The sequence below is a fragment of the Patagioenas fasciata genome, chromosome W (assembly GCF_037038585.1).
Source record: "Patagioenas fasciata isolate bPatFas1 chromosome W, bPatFas1.hap1, whole genome shotgun sequence".
NCBI classification, from domain to species: Eukaryota; Metazoa; Chordata; class Aves; order Columbiformes; family Columbidae; genus Patagioenas; species Patagioenas fasciata.
This window is the reverse complement of record NC_092559.1, coordinates 108941-122982: the sequence shown is the minus strand read 5'-3', so window position 1 is coordinate 122982 and position 14042 is coordinate 108941. Positions and strand designations below refer to the sequence as shown.

Sequence of the window (14042 nt, the reverse complement as noted above, 5' to 3'; positions counted from 1 at the left end):
GCCCGACGTCCGCTTCCTGCGGCAGGCGAGAGAGCGAGCCCCTCTCTCCGGGTGGCGAAGGCTCCCTCTGCGCGGCGTGCGGCGGGCCGGGGGCCAACGTGCGCGGCAGGGTCCGTGTGCGTATCCTGGAGCGGGACGGCTGCCTGGCGAGCGAGCCAGCGAGGCTCCATGTCCCCGAAGCCTCATCTCGTAGGAGCCCTGACACCCCACCGTGTTCTCCTAGGCTGAGGACGGCCGAGCGCCCCGAGTTACCGGAGAGGAAGGGAGGAGAGAAGGAGACGGGAGCGTCTGAGCTGTTAGAAGCCTCCTGGCAGCCACCGAAAGCGAGAGCCGCTGTGAGTCCCTGGCCCTCGGGGCCTCGTCCCCGGCTTGTGTGTCCTGGTGCCTCCCTGCCCCTCCGTCTCCTTTTTCCCCACGCTTTCTCTGGCCCGTTCTTTTCCCTGCCATTAGTTTCCTCTCTGTGTCTGTATGTGCTGCTCTGTCTCCTTCCTTCCTCCCTCCCTTCGCCGTCTCTCTCTCTGTGCCTTTGTCGTGCTCGGCGTTGCCGGCTTTCTTCATTCCGTACGGCACTGTTCCCGTCCTCGTTCACGTTCTGAGCCTTTGTGCTGCCCCCCGCCCCGTTTTTTTTCTCTCTTTTTATTTTCTTTTTTCCTGTCCTCCGTCTCTCCGCGGGGCTCCTCATTCCTCTCTTTCTTCCTCCAAGCCCCTGTGTTCCCCGCGGTCTCTCGCTCTGCCATCGTTTTTGCCTGTTGCCCTCTCTCTTGCTTCCCGTTGATAGGAGGAACAAAAATCTTTTAGAAAGCCCTTGGCATAAGGCAGCAAGACCAGGCCTAACGGAACAGAAACCTAACAGAGAAACACTAGCTCTGTAGGGACTGGAGGTGGGGCAAAGCGGGATGTCCTTGGCTCGCAGGCTGGGAAAACGGGACGTTCCACTAAATGGAGAAGGAGCTACTTGAGTAGCAGCACAAAATGACAGCGGGCGTGCTCAAGACATGAGGTCGAGGAGCCGACACCGGGGCAGGGGGCACCGGGCTGCAGGGGCACCGGGGACCCCTGGAGACCCTTGATGGACACTGGCATACCAGAGATGGACTGCCAGCGAAGGGTGGGGTTATGGAAAGAACTTCTGTTTAATGCACTAACTAAGCGGTAGAAGCAAATGAATATGCAATAGGTGTATGTAAAGAATACCAAGAAGCGTGAATCACACGTACGCTCAAATACAGGGGCCATCCTCCGAGCGTGCGGTGCGCTGTATTGAAATTGCCCGCCGTTTAACACTTTCAGAACAGCGTTAGAGAGTCTTTTTTGCCGACTTTTTGGTATCTCTCCGCGTCCCGTGGTTCCTCGCCGTGTCCCCGTGTCCCGCTCCCTGGCCGTGGTCGCGTTCCTCTCTGTCCCGTTGACCGTGCCGGGTTTTTTTCCTCCGTCTCCGCGCCGCTGCCGCCGCGCCGATTTGTTTCTTTCTGTGCCCTGTTCCTGGTGCTCTTCCGGCCTCTTTTCCTCTGTCCCCGCCGCTGCTTTGATCTCTGCCTTGTTTTTTCAGAGCCCTGTCCCTTTTTTCTCTTCTCGCTTTTGAAGAGAAGCTGCCAAGTTAACGTATACTGCGATGAAGTTATAGAAGGTGTACCCGTCATTAACCAGTTGACATGAGGTAAATGCTTTCTGACCGCCTGCACGATGAGGGGATATTTTTCACCTTTTAGATCCTTCTGCACGACAAGAGGGAGATGGAAGATTAAGTAACACGTTGTTTAGAAGCTGAGAGCTTAGTTTATATTTGACTAATAATTAACAGATGTATTGTCAGCGAGAAACTAAACAATTATAACTAACATCGTCAAATGAAATAAAGAACGTGGCTCAGCAGTGCTGCTGACTCTGCCGTCCCGTTTCTTTCCCCGTTTCAGCCGGTGAGCCAGCCGGAGGACCCGCTCTGTCCGGCCGCAGGGCCCGTGGAGCCGAGGACTCTCTTGGCGCACCCCGGGGATGTCTCTGGAGAGACTCCTCGTCTCGGTCGGATCGCCGCGGGGACGGACGAGGACCTCTGGTGAGAAGTCTTTCTTCTCTGAAATTTGGGACCGGTCACGTGCTCGCGAACTGTCCGTAAGTCGTGGTACAGAATTTCGTCAGGATAGCGTGGACGGGGTTGCGAGCACCTTAGAGGTATACAGTAGTTGCTGTGGAGTTGTTTGTGCGGCCAGCTTTTGGTGTTGGTTGTTCCCGTGCTCCGTTGTGGTGCAAAGCTGGCTCTGTATGTAGCTGTGAAGAGTACCGTAGTTCGGTTTAATTCTTGGATGTGCCTTGGTCCTGACTATGCACTTGAACACCGAAAACTACAGCAGGAGCTGCTGTGGCTTTAACTTGCGAGGAGTGTGAGCGTTGTGGAGCCATCTGTGTTGCAGAGTGTCCTAATTGCGGTGCTGAGTGTTAGAGAGATTTGAGCTGGGTACCGGAATTGTTTTGTTTTGGAGACGGTGGGATAAACTTGGAGTACAACTTGTGAGGGCGGTGTGTCGTGGGTAGGTTTGAGTATTATCTGTGGAGTACTGCTCTGGGTGTTAGTAGTTATTTGCTCGTATTTGTTACAAGATGAGCCGTGTCGTTCCGTGTGACGCGTAATGGGAGGACGGCGTAGTAGCGGTATTCTGAAAAAGAGCCCGTTAGGGTGTATTTTAGCTCGCAGGAAAGAGATTGAGGAACCACCTGGTGATAATGTGAATAGAGCAATCTTGTGAGCAGAGGCCATTGTATAAATTGGACAAGGAAGGAAAGCCTGTGCGCAAAGCGCGGTGCTGCACCCAGGCGCCCCAATGCCGTGCCGCAATTGTAATGCCAAAGAGCAATGCAAGATAGGAGGGTTTTTTCCGCTGTGGGGGGGGATGCATAAAACCAGAGCTAAGGTGCGGTTGCAGGCTTGGTGGTGTGGCGAGTGGGGCGCCGCTTCGGTGGGAGCTCGGGGTGAGGCCCAGCGGGTTCTGTGTCCTGTACGCGTGGCTTTCGTGCCGCGGCTCTCTGTGTGCGTTTTTGTTTTGTTGTGTTTGTTTTTTGTTTATTTTTCTGCGGGATTCCCGCGAAACGCGGCACAACCGCTCGGCCCGGGCTGCCGCGGCGGTCTCAGTGCTGCCGTCCTGTGGGCAAAGCGCGGTGCTGCACCCGGGCGCCCCAATGCCGTGCCGCAGCGCGCCTCAGTGCTGCCGCCCTGTGGCGAAACTCGGGTACTGCAGCGCACGGCCGGGGGCAGAGGCGCTGTTCGCCCCGCAGGGCTCGCAGCCAGGTATCTGTGTGTCAGTGCCCGTCCCCATTTGTGTAAAAACGACATCCCTCCCTCGGTGGCTCCTTAGAACGTTTAAAGATGTAAATATTTCTACCACTAACATTGTCGATCCGACTTCTTTCCTCAGTGGATCCGTTTTGCAGTCGGTGGCCCACGATTGCTTGGAAACAGCAGAAGCTGTTCGCTCCGGTGGAGCGGATTGAAAGGACCAGCCACTGGAGGATGCTGAAGACTCCTGGGTCGCTGATGGAAGCAGCTTTGCATAAAGCAAGGGGTACGTGAACCTGGGCATGCAGTGACGACTGCCCAGCAGGTAATGGAAGCTAAACCTTTACCTCCAACACCCGACAAAAATAACGTCAAGAAATGCCACTGAAAAAAACACAGTCAGGGAGGGTTTTTTTTAAATTTCCTTTAGTTCCCCCCCCTCTGCCCCGCCCTGCTGCGTTTAGTGCAGTGAATGACCCATTGGGAGATGACTGTGGATCTGGCTGTTGAAGGGTGTCTGAAGGAGAAGGAGATGTGTGTAGAGCAGGATTGGTTGTGGGGGTGAGTGTAACTGGTTTGGATGTGGGGTTGTAAATTCTTTTTGGAGGCTTCCTAGTTTCTGGTGTCACCTGTGGGGTGAAGCGTCTTTCTGTGTGCAGGTTTGAAAGGTGCGACGTACAGAGCTCCATCATTTGCCACCAGAACTCCAAATCACAGAGACAACGTTGCTGTGCAGCTGCTAAGGACAGTGTGTGTCTCAGGTAGAGTAACGTCCTTTGTGCTCTGTGTGCGTGTTCCTCCCTTGAAACGAAGGTGCGCTGCCCGGAGTTTCACGTTCCGTGTGGTACCTGCTGGGCTGAGTCTCCTCCCCACGCTCGCGGTCGGTTCCCTCGCGCTGCCGCAGCCTCGGCAGCACCGTGGGGCTCGTCGGACGCGTTGTTGGCGGAGCCGGCACCGACAAACTCTGGACACGTCGAGGCGCCACGGTGGGTTTTCCTGGAAATTCCAAGGTCCTTGTGTTTTATTATTTTAACTACTTACTTACTGTAAGACATTTAGAATTAAAACTTAAGTAAGAGTAACCAGAAGAGTCTTTGGGAGTAAATAATGCCTATAATCTACTCTAGCTGTTACTCAAAGTTCTGCAGACAGTAATTATCCCAAATTTATATAGTAAAAGAGTGAATATAAATACTGGAGCACTATTTGGAAGTAATACCTGTAGAGAAAAAATCTCTAGTTTATATCTATAATAATAAATAATGTGTGCTAGTTAATTCGCCTGGTAGTAATGTAAGGATTAAAATGTTGAAGTGTAAATGAAATTATTTAGGCGTGATCAATAACTAAATTTAATTTCAGCTATTACTTGGTGAACTATGGAGCAATTATTCCCAATCTGTATCATAGTTTAAAAAACACAGTGTTTGGAATTCCTTTTAAATGATTAAGGCAGAAAACTAAATTGGAGTCATTAGTAGCTACATTTGAACAACCGTTATGAAATAAACTGCAGACACGAATGACTGCATAGGAAACTATGTAAGGAAGCTTTAGATTTTAAACAGTATTGGAAAGTAATCGGGAGTGTTTAGTATTTATATTACAACAGAGCCATGAGATTGGAGGCAACAACGCTCAGAACCGGACAGAGTCAAAACGTTACACTTTTTTTTCCAAAGAGAGGTAAAAAGGAACCACCAGATAGTGGCTGTTTATAAATGGAGGCATTAAAAAGTTCCCAGGCAGTAATGATTCCCAACAGAACATTAAAAGATGTTTAGATGTAAAATAAAATTAGAAAACAGTGTTATGATTGTCTAAATTTAACTACAGCTTTTTTGGGGTTGTGTGAGAACATGATCGGTATTAGTTACCTTTGAGTTACAGTAAAAAGACAGCAATGTCCATCTGATTACCAGCAGTTAATTTTAATGTTTCAGTGTGTTGTCCAGTCTGGCTTCTCCCTCCAGGGGCGTGGTCTGAGAAAACCACACCCCCCCTCCACCCCTTCCAAGCTCCCCCCCACCAGTCTGTGCCCTGCCCGAGGGGTGTGTCCCTTACAGACCCCTCCCCTTTTGTCGTGCCCACCCCCAGCAGGACCGTGCACCGAAGTCCCGCCCCCAGGTCCATCCCCACCGTCATCCCTACTAAACCACACCCCCTCAGAGCACGTGCTATACACAGCCCACCCATACCTCGGCTCCACCTCTCCTTTCCTAAGCCACGCCCCCATCGTGCGTGTCCCATGGTAACCCCGCCCCAAGAGGCTCCTCCTACGGGGGCGTGACACACGGAGGCTGCACCCCCTGCTCCCTTTTCCCAGGCGGCCTCCCCGTGGGCGTGTCCTCCCAGTTCCCGCCCCTCAGCATTGACCCCACCCCCGTAGGTGTGGCCACTGTCAGCTGCACCCCCCACCCCGCCCGCAATACGTGACCCCTAAGTAACCCCACAGCAACCCTATGGCTGCCCCACAGGTACCGCTATAGCAGCCCTGTACCTGCCCCCTAAGAGCCCCAGACGTGCCTCTCACGAGCCCTCACAGCAGCCACTTAAGTGCCCACAGGTACGGCCACAGCCGCCCCATCCCGCCCCACGGCCGCCGCTGCGGGACCCCCGGAGCCCCCGGTTCCGCGCCCGCCCCGCAGCGCGTGGTCTCGCGCCCCCGGTGCCCGTGAAGCCACGTCCTGGCCGCGGCCGGAGGAGCCGCCGCTTTTCCGCCCCCCACATCCCCCGATCCCCCGATCGCTGCTGCTGCTGCCTGAGGAGCCGCCGCTTTTCCGCCCCCCACATCCCCCGATCGTTGCTGCTGCCCAAGGAGCAGCCGCTTTTTTTGCCCAGCCCCGACTCCCCCCCTTCCTCCTCAGTCGCTGCCGTCACGACGCCCCTTCTTCCGCCATCTTGTTTCCCCTTTCTCGGCACATTCGCTATTTTATACTGAGGGAGGGAGAAGGCGCTCGGTGATTGGCTAACGGTGTCAGCCGCGGAAGTCGTCCATTGGCTCATCCCCACGCGGGGTTCTCCCAGGAGGTGGGAGAAAGGCACTGACTGGTCACCGTATAGCTGAGGAGAGGAAGGCACTGATTGGTCACTTCCTTCCCGCCGAAGTTCGCACTCCCAGTGCCAGGCGCTGATTCGCTAGTGCACCTGAGGTACAAAAGGCGCTGATTGGTCGCCGTTTTCCCGCCGACGTTCGCCCACAGCAGCGAAGCGCTGATTGGGCAGCGCGGCTGAGGCGGGCGGTTCGCCCATTGGCCGGAGGGCTGGTGGGGGGCAGAACCGGGCGGGACAACGAGGCGATAAATAGGGCGGCGCAGGGCGCTCGCAGGACCACAAAGGTGGATGCGTCAGCCTTTACGGGAGCCTCTCAGCGCTGACGAGCCGGCTGAGCACCACCCCCCACCACCACCCCCCCCCCCGTCTTCACCGTGGGACCCCGGGAGCGGCGGGAACGGCGGCCGGAATCAGTGAGCGGGGCGGGCTGGGGCGGTCGTTACCGTGCGGTGTTAACCGGGGCTCGGCGGGTTCATGAGGGATCGCGGGCTGGGCTGTGCTGGGGGTTCTAAAGCCGCGGGTTTGTGACGGGGGGCGGGGATTAAGGCTCCCGCAGCCGCTTTAGCGGTTTAAATCGTGTTTAAAGCGGGAGGAGCCGGTCCGGGGATTTTCTCAGCAATCGGGGCTGGTTTGGGTCGAATTCGGCTTTTAAAAGTTTTTTTTAAGTATTTTTTTGGTTTTTTTGGGCGCCGATTTGTGCCAAAAGGCGCCCTTAAAATCCGTTTATTGACGGTGTGTCAGGAGAATTAAAGTTTAAACCTCGGGGGATCTGGGGCTTTTCCCTGGGATTTTGAGTCCAAATCAGGGTTTTTTTAGAGCCCGTATTTATTGAAATTATTATGTTTAGAGGTTTTATTTGGAACATCTCGGGCGGGTTGAGGCTCCTAGAATGTAATTGTTGATTTATTAATGTCACATCGCTGTGTTTGACTCCCGAGGGCACTGAGCGCGTTCAGTGCGGATCCGGGGGGGGGGAGGAGCCGTTTTGGGGCCGTTTGGGTCTAAATCGGCTTTTAAAAAGTTTATGTAACGCGGTTAAAGTTTGAGGAGCCGATTTGCGACTTCAAAGGTTTTTGAATCTACTTATTGATAAGAATTTATACAGTGGATTAATATTTAAAGACCGGGGGGCGATCTGGGGAGTCCAAATGCGGCTTTTTCCTTTAACCACTTGTTAATTTAAACTATTACATTGAAACGGGGCTTTCTGAGATTTTGAGTTCGTTTTTTTTTTTTTTTTGAGCATTTTGGGCGGTTCTGAGGCTCCTAAAGCCGCTTAATTGTTTAAATTATTAATTGTGGAAACAATTTAAATAGTTTTTGAGATAAGTGTGTGAATTTTTGTATTTAAAGTCGGGAGGGGCATTTCGTTGCTTTTTGAGGGGTTTTGGGGCTGAATTCACTTTACTGAACGTGTCCGGAGCTGGAGGTCCCAGATCTGGTGCTGATTTGGACCCCAAAAAAAGCTTTTAAAATCTATTTATGGATAATTTACTGAATTAATATTTAAGCGGGAACAAATTCGGCTTTTTTAACCCGCCGCCGTTTTGTCTCCCCCTCCCGTTCTCCCCTCACGCTGAGGGGGCCGAGGAGGCGCTCGCTGATTGGCCGGTGCCGTCTGGCGGGAAAGCCTCCACTGACTGCGCCCCGCGCGGCTGTCTCCGAGGTGAGAAAGGTGCTGATTGGTCGCTGCCTCTGAGGAGAGGAAGGTGCTGATTGGTCGCCGCCTCCCTAAACCCACTTAATTGTTTACATTGTATTTTAAAATTTATTTTTATTTTTAATTTAATTCAATTTACATTTAAATTCTTTAATTTAATTTAATATATTTCAATTTAATTTATTTATTAAATAATATATTAACATTAAATATATAAAATCAATATAGTAATATACTAATATAAATGATATTATTTGATGAATAGTAGAAATATATATAATATATAATCTGATATAATGAACTAATCAACTAATATTCATTGATATTAATGTAATTAATATTTAATATATAATGACATATATAACATAATGTATTAATAATTATATTCATTATATAATATTAATATCTATATTAATATATATAATTACTATGTAATGTATCTAATCTATTTTTACATATATATCTTATTATATAAAGCTGTGAGGGACCATATTTGGGTGGGTCTTTGAGATTTTTAAGGCTGTTTGGTCTCAAATTCAATTTACTTGATTTTGGGGCTGTTTTTAGGATTATTTGTTGTCAAGGAAGCTTTTAAGATCCATTTTTTGGCAAATAATTTGCCCACTAAGTTAAGATTGAAGCGGGGGGATTTGAGGCTGTTTGACAGGACTGTGACACAAATAACGGCCCTTTCCTTCCCTTTCCTCCTGCAGCTCCTGCTCAGAGAACAGTGAAGGCAGCCTGGCCGCTCCCCGCTCCGGCTGACCGCGCCCCCCCCGCCCCGCTCCGGCTGACCGCGCCCTGCGCCCCCCGCTCCGGCTGACCGCGCCCCCCCCGCCCCGCTCCGGCTGACCGCACCCCCCCTGCTCCGGCTGACCGCGCCCACCCCCCCCCCAACTCCGGCTGACCGCGCCCCTTCCCCCCGCCTCTGGCTGACCGCGCCCCTTCCCCCCGCCTCTGGCTGACCGCGCCCGCCCCCCCCCCCCCGGCTGACTGTTCCTCCACTGCACACCATGGTGGGGAAGCGGAGGGGATCACAAGGGTCTATGGGGTGGTGTGGGTGTCAGGGGGGCTGTGGGGGCAATGGGGCTGTTGTGGGATGAAAGAAGCTGAACCCCCTGCAGGTGAGTGACCCACACACTGACCCACAGCACCCCATAGCACCTCCACTCTGCCCTATAGATCCACAGCACTGCCCCACAGCACCCTATAGCTCTTGCTTGCTATCCCACAGCACCCCATAGCTTCTCCACTCTGCCCCATACATCTACAGCAGTGCCACAGAGTACCTGATTTGTCTTCAGTCTGCCCCATGGATGCAGAGTGCTGCCCCACAGAACCCTATAGCTCCTGTACTCTGCCCTATAGACCCACAGTACTGCCCCACAATGCTCCATAGCTCCTACACTCTGCCCCATAGACCCACAACACTGCCTCACAGGACCCCAGACATCGTCCGCTCTGCCCCATAGATCCACAGAAGTGCCCAACACCCCACAGCTGCTCCATTCTGCCCCATAGAGCCACAGTGCTGCCCCACAACACTCCATTGCTCCTGCACTCTGCCCCATAGATGCCCAGTACTGCCCCACAGCACCATATAGCTCCTGTGCTCTGCCCCATACATCCACAGCAGTGTCCCAGAGTACCTCATTTCTTCCACTCTGCCCTATAGATGCCCAGTACTGCCCCACAGCACCAAATAGCTGCTGTACTCTGCCCCATACATCCATAGCAGTGCCTCACAGCACCCCATACTGACCTTGCCCCATAGACCCACAGTACTGCCTCACAGGACCCCATAGGAGTCTACTCTGCCCCTTAGACCCAGAGAGCTGCCCCATAGCAGCCTTTAGGTGCTGCATTCTGCCCCATAGGTGCAAAGTGCTGCCCCACAGCACCCCACACCTCTGTCCACTTGACCACCCTTTCCCCCCGACCACGCCTGCACTGCCTACTATGGGTGGGTCACAAGGGTCTGTGGGGTGGCTGTGGGGATCAGGGGGGCTATGGGGTCAATGGGGCTGTTGTGGGGTGAAACACCCTGAAGAGGCTGAAACCCTGCAGGTGAGTGACCCACACACTGACCCACAGCACCCCATAGCACCTCTACTCTGCCCTGTAGATCCACAGCACCCTGTAGCCACTCTAATCTGCCCTATACAGACACACCACCCCGTAGCTGATTTTACTCTGCCCCATAAATGGACAGCACTGCTCCACAGCACCCTATGTCTCCACTCTGCCCCATAGATGCACAGTGCTGTTCCACAGCACCCCATATCTTGTTCACTCTGCCCTATAGACCCACAGTGTAACCCCACAGCACCCCATGGCTCCTCTGCCCTATAGATCAACAGCACTGTCCCAGAAAACACCATAGCTGCTTCACACTCGCCCATAGGCCAGCAATGCTGCCCCACAGCACACTGTAGCTCCTGCACTCTGCCGCATAGACCCACAGCAGTGCCCCACAGCACCCCACACATCTGGTCTACCCTATACATCCACAGCACTGCTCTGCAGCACCATATAGTTCCAGCACTGTGCCTCATTAATATTTAGCACCCCACAGTTTCTGCATTCTGCCCATAGATCCACATTCCTGGGTCCCCTCACCCCACCAGATGTCCTGGGTTGCGATGCTGTGTGGGGCCCTGCACACAACGGAGAAAATGAGGATAGCATGGCTGCTGGGCTCCACCCTGCTTGGAATCCGAGATGACTGGGGGGGCGAGGCTGGTGCCCATGCTGGCACTGCCGCAGGGGCTGTTTTTCTGGGCTGTGCTCTGGTGGCAGCTCCTGGCTGTATCAGCTGCTCCCATTGGCTGCCCCTGTGGCCCTGCACTGTGCTTTGCCCTGTGCCCTCCCTGCCAATGGGAACAAGATGGCAACCCTGATGGGCGTGGCCACCTTGGCTGCTGTGTCTCTGCTGGTGGCTGGGGCTATGGATGTCGTGGCTGCCAAGCCTGTGCTGGGAGGGTGGGGCTGAGGTGGGCGGAGCCTGTGTAGTGTGGCCATTTTGGGGCCCAAGGTGGGTGGTGGGACTCATGACTCTGGTTACCCATGGGGGCCATCTTGGAAAAGGGCAGCACTGTGCTGCTGCCATCCTCACTTGGCTCACCCACGGCCATGTTGGGGGATTTTTAACTTGGTTTTGGGGCCAATTCTCACCCAATAAAATTAAAAAATGTAAAAAAAACGTAAGCGTGTGGTTTGTTCTGTTTCCAGTGAATGATTTGGGGCTGGGGTTTGGGGTTGAGGCTGGGGCTGAAGATGTGGGTGGGGCCACTGCCAACTCCACCCTCCCCCAAGCTCAGTCCCCCCAATGTGCCTCCCTCGAGGGGTGTGTCCCAACCAGGCCCCACCCCCTTTCTAAGCACCCCGCCCTCCCTGTTGGGCTCCTCCCCCTTGACCCACGTTTCAACCCCCATTCGTGGGCTCCCTGACAGGGCATGACAGGGACTGACAAAGCTCCAGAAAGCCCAACAGAGCCCGGCAGGTCTCGACACTGCCTGACAAAGCCCGAGAGAGTTTGACGGATCCTCACAGAGCCTGACAAAGCTTGACAGAGGCCAACAGGACGCGTCAGGGCCTGACAAATCTTGTCAGTTCCTGATAGAGCCTTGATATGTATGACAGAGCCCTGGGGGTCTCAACAGAGCCTGAGAAATCTTGACAGGACTCAGCAGAGCCCAACAGGTCTTGACAGAACCCTACAGAGCCCACCAAAGCCTGACAGAGTCTGACAGACCCCAAGAGGTCTCGACAGGGCTTGACAAAAACCGACAGTGTCTGACAGAGCCTGACAGGAGTGCAGGTGCTGTCATTTCCAGTGAGGGCCCAGGTGATTTCATAAGGGTGGTGGACGGGCCCTGGGGTGATTGACGCCCTCCCCTTTCTCAGGGGATTGTGGGAAGGGGGTGGGTGGGGCTCAGAGTAGTCGAGCCCCAGCCCCTGAGCGGGGAGCTCATTCTGCTCCAGGACTGCTTGGGTGCTGGTTGTTTGCTACTCCTTCAACAGTCGGCAGCTGTTGAGCTGTTTAAGGTACATAGGCCGATGTGTTTGGAGAAGTGGAGGTGCCTGTTTGACGTAAGATCTTCAGGAGCAGCAAAGATTCAGCAGCAGCTATAGTAGAAGGTATGTTTGTAACTATGTTTCATTTATTGAATCAATGCCTGGTGCTTTGCGTTTTCCCAAAATTCTTGACTGCTATGAAGATGGAGCGTTCTTTTTTGGTTTGTATTGCTGTATTAATAGTTGCTGATATAATCTTTCCTCCTAGGACTGATGCTCAGGTTATCTAGCAGGGGTTAGGATGAGCACCTTGTATCTACAGGTGGAGTTTTACCATTTCTGAAGGAAGCAGCAGGGCCATAGGGCAGAGTGTCTTTCAGGCTATGGGGTGGCTCATCGCCTCCCTGATCACCCACAGAACAGTGTGTTGTCCGCAGAACCTTTGCACTGTGTGGTGGCCCCTGGTAGATCATTCAAATGTACCTCCAGGAACTCAGCCAAGGTGAGCAATGCCTCGTGGACTAGTACTGATAAACATCATCTGAGTGCTCATTATTGTGTGTGTGTTTTCTTATTGCGGGTGGTGAAGGGGAAAGCGGCAACTGCAGGAAGATCCCTGTGAGCTCACGTGGTGTTTTCCTCTGTTGGGGATGAATTCAGTCCCTTGGCCCTCTGAAAGCTAAGTGGAGGCACGAGGGCTGGGAAGGGAGTTTAAGGGAGGGAGTTTAAAGCTCTCATAGGGGAAAGGGCCGTCCAGGAACAGTCCCCTTTGGGAGGGCAAAGGGTGCAGGTTTTCGGCTCCTTTGTATTCTAGGGTTGCAGTAGAGGCTCCTCGCCTCACCAGTGTCTCCCTGTAGATTATTTTGATCGATGCCTCTCTGGTCTCGGAGTCGTTTTCGTTGCGGAGCGTTTTTGGCTCCATTGCCGTCACGTTGTCCGTAACGTTCTGTGGAGCGTGTGTCTGCGCGCGTGCGCATTTGGCTCGGAGCTGCTCTGCCCGGAGGTGTGGAGTCAGGGCTGGGTGCACTGAGCTCTAGGAGTCCATGGTGTCACGGTCTGTTCGGTGATGGACTCGTGATGCTTTTTAAACCTTCATCTCAGAGTGGAAAATTAAGGTGACCAAAAAGCCAAGGGGTTATAATTCAATCAAGCAGTGTTACTTTATCAATTTGCCTGTAAAGCGGCACGTGATAGAGAGAGAATAAGAAAAGAAAGGGGAAAGAAACAGGGAAAAGTAAAGGAAAATATGAGAAATGAGGTTGGATTTATCACCAGTCCAGTTCCAGAAGCGTTCCTCTGGTCTCCAGTCCTATAGAGTCCTGCTGGTCCTACACGGTGGTTCGGGATCCTCTGGCGATAAGACCTTCAACGGTGTCCTTTCTGGTCTCATCTTTTATGTTTCTTCAACCCCCCTTGCTCCCATTGTTTTAGGTCAGTCTCCAACTTGATTTCGCAGACCAGGCTCGTACTGCGCAGGCTCGAGAGATTCACGCTTTCTTTTGCCAACGCTTACGTGTCCAGCATTCAGGGGTCTTTCTCTGGTCCATCGGGTGACCTCAGGACCCTTGGCAAGCTTCTGGGCATGCTCCTTTTTGTGGACCATTGTTTGGGGGAGCAGGTGGGGGGCACATGTAACTGAGGCTGCAGGTCCTCAGCTACGTGGGCAGATGTCTTTGGAGAAGTGGAGGTGTCCATTTGAGGTAAGAGCTTCAGGGGCAGCAAAGGTTTAGTAGCAGCTGTGGTGGAAAGTATGTTTGTAACTATGTTTCATTAATTGATTCAATTCCAGGTGCTTTGCATTTTTGCAAAATTCCTGATTGTAATGAAAATGGAGTGTTGGTTATTGTATTTCATTTTCTATCTGCTCCCTAGAAAAGCTAAGTTGAAATCCATACTCAGTCCCATTGCAGGTGCAATAGCATCAATAAAGTGCAGGTGCTGTCACTTCCAGTGACATTCCAGGTAATTTGAAAAGGGTCCTGGGGGGGGCCTGGGGTGATTGACCCCCTCCCCTTTCCCCAGGGATTGTGGGAAGGGGGTGGG

General features: G+C 52.9%; 1 long non-coding RNA gene across 1 annotated transcript; it reads left to right on the top strand.

Moving 5' to 3' along the window:
• The first annotated feature begins 6322 nt into the window (after window positions 1-6322).
• LOC139826347 (uncharacterized) lies at window positions 6323-11184 on the top strand. Its single transcript, XR_011736285.1, has 2 exons — window positions 6323-7988; window positions 8696-11184. It is a non-coding gene; the product is annotated as an uncharacterized lncRNA (long non-coding RNA).
• Window positions 11185-14042: the final 2858 nt, after the last annotated feature.